We start from the raw sequence: 2,880 nt of genomic DNA on the forward strand, positions 1-2,880 counted from the left end.
CCTCATGCGCGACGCATGTAACGGGGATTGCGTCAGATCCCATCCGACAACGACTGCTGGAAGGGGCCACACTCGATCTAGCGGAGACAAAAACTTTAGTGCTCTCATTACGGTCGTATCCTGTAATGTCCAGGCCTACCCCGCTCACCGCACAGCCCACCCGTCCTACCCCTCCTGGTCCCCGCAAATGATCCCCACTGGAGCCCTGCCTAGTCAATACGCCTGTGCCACACGCCAATCCGCGCACCTTGGGGGTCCCCGCTGCTACTTCTGCGGCCAACAGAAGCACCCCCGCCAATGCTGCCTGGCCCGCGCCGCCACTTGCAAGTCCTGCAGTAAAAAGGGCCACTTTGCAGCTGTGTGCCAAGCCCGTGCAGTCGCCGCTATCGCACCTGCTATCGCGCCCGCTATCGCGCCCGCTATCGCACCCGCTATCATGCCCGCTATCGCACCCTCCCCCCTGCCAAACGCACAATGGGCACCGCCATCTTGCCCAGCGCCACCAACGTGCGTCCCATGGGCGCCGCCATTTTGTTCCCCACAGGAACAAAGCTTTGCCTTAACTTTTCCTCTGATGCAAAATGAGTTGTAGACTTCATTTCATAAATATCCAGCCATTTTCATTGTGCGTCCACTATAAGTAAGAACGTTGTTCCCATAAATGGCCCTTTAAAGTCCTCATGAATTCTCACCCATGGCTGACCTGGCCATTCCCAAGAGTGCAATGGGGCTGTGGATGGTAACTTTTCCTGCACCTGGAATTAGTCACCTCCTTAACGCTCTCAATATTTGTCCTATCCCAGGACACCAAACGGAGTTGAGAGACACTATTTTCATCTTGAATACACCTAGGTGAGCGCTGTGTAATTCTTCAAGTGACAACTTGCTGCCAGGCATGGCAACAACCACCCACACTCCCCACAGAAGAATGTAATCTTCACAGCTCAGTTCATCCTGTTTCAGAAACTAAATGTTGATGCTGGGACTGAATCGGTGGACTACTATGACAACTAAATTGCCGCTGGTCCCAGGCAATTCATGATCTGTTAATGGGCTAGTACCAGCGCCATGTGGACTTTAATCAATTCCATTGAATAACAGTATCCAGTTCAACGGGGTCAGAATTGCCACTCGAGAGGCTGACAAGCTAAAGCCGCATATTAGCACTCCACTCCCCAGACATACTCATCCCAGCCAACAGGGTGGCAGCACAGGGAGTGGCATCCTGGTTCAAGGATGCAGAGCTTGAGATCCTACTGGACGCTGTGGAGGAGAGGCGGGCTACCCTGTTCCCCAGGGTGGGAAGGAGGCAGCCACCTACCACCGTACACTGGGCCTGGCGCAGGTGGCAGAGGCCGTTAGCGCCGTGGGCCCCACCGCCAGGATTGTGCAGCAGTGCAGGAAGAAGCTGCACGGCCTCCTTAGGGCGGTCAGCGTGAATAGGCAGGACCGTGCCCCTGGCACCAACCCCCATCCCACACACCTGCAAACCCCCACCCACCCACTGGCACCTCACCCTGCACCACATGGCAGCACCCATCCCACCCACCATAGCTGGGTGCCCAGGTCACTAAGACCACCAGCTGCCCATCCCTGTGCTGCACGTGTCCGACTACCAAACACTATGCGTTTTCTGTCTCCCCCTACAGGAGAAGGTGGCACATAGCCGCAGAGAGAGAAAGAGAAGACCCGACGGAGTGGGACCACCGAACCTGCAGCCACTCACTGTAGTGGAGCAGCAGGTACTGGACCTGGTCGGTGGGCGTGGAGAGAGGGCAGTCACCAAAGCGGCGGTCGGCATTGGGCAGCCAAGTGAGCCCCCGCTAAGTGGCGGTGTCCCCATGGCACACGTGGCACAACCCCCACACCACCCTCACACCCCCCACTCACCACCCCCTCACCACTCCCTCACCACCCCTGTCCAAGAGGGAGGTGGCATAGTCCCAGAGGGAGGTGGCCCAGTTCCTGTGCTCATGGCTGCAAGCATGGAAAACCTGGCTGAGTCGGGAGCAGGCCTCCAGGACTGGCAGCGTCAGGTGGTAGGGGAGAGCCAGGAGTTCGCTCCGGTTGATCCCTGTCCCAAGGAGTAGCCCGGGAGCCACCGGGTACCCCAAAGGAGGAGGAGCTGATGGGGCCTGCACCGGTGACTCCCGCAGGAGAGGTGCTGGAACACCACAGTGCCTCGAACTACGTCCCCCAGGTTAAAGTCCAACAGGTTTGTTTCTAATCACTAGCTTTCGAACCGCAGCTCCTTCATCGTTACTGACTCTGCCAACTCTTCGAAGGTGCATCTGGAAAAGTCAAGTTCCTTAATAAATTGTTGGTTTGTTAACCATAGGCTGCCAGCAGTATTATCCTTTTCTTAGCGCTCTGCACCCCCCCCCCCCACCTTCCGCATTTAATTTGCTTTAAAAAATATTGCAAGCATTCGATGTATTGAACCTAATCTTCTGAATTTTTCCTAAGAGAGGCATTGTTGTAACTCGCAGAGTCTTGAATGGACCTAGATTGAATGACTTGCACATGAGGTGTGTTCTGTCTTTCGTTAAGGCAATTTGAACGCGTTCCCATTGAACCTCATCACCAATGTAATCATTCAAAGATGGGCAACCACTAAGTTTAGTAAGTAAACCACTTATTATCGCGAATAAACTATGTACTGCATATAAGAAATCCGCTAAGGACTACTTTGGCGCCAATCTCAGACCGGCTGGGAAAACCTGCCCTCAGCTCCAAGATTCGCGCTCTCCGGCCCAATTGGTTGATCGGGTCACACGACCCCTTGAAACCTTTCCCCCTTAAAAGGGCCTGTACTACACGGTCACAAGTAAGAATCAAAATGAGGTAGAGGAGCAAAGGGATCTGGGAATTCAAATCCAC

This window comes from Scyliorhinus canicula, chromosome 4 (genome assembly GCF_902713615.1).
Source record: "Scyliorhinus canicula chromosome 4, sScyCan1.1, whole genome shotgun sequence".
NCBI lineage: Eukaryota > Metazoa > Chordata > Chondrichthyes > Carcharhiniformes > Scyliorhinidae > Scyliorhinus > Scyliorhinus canicula.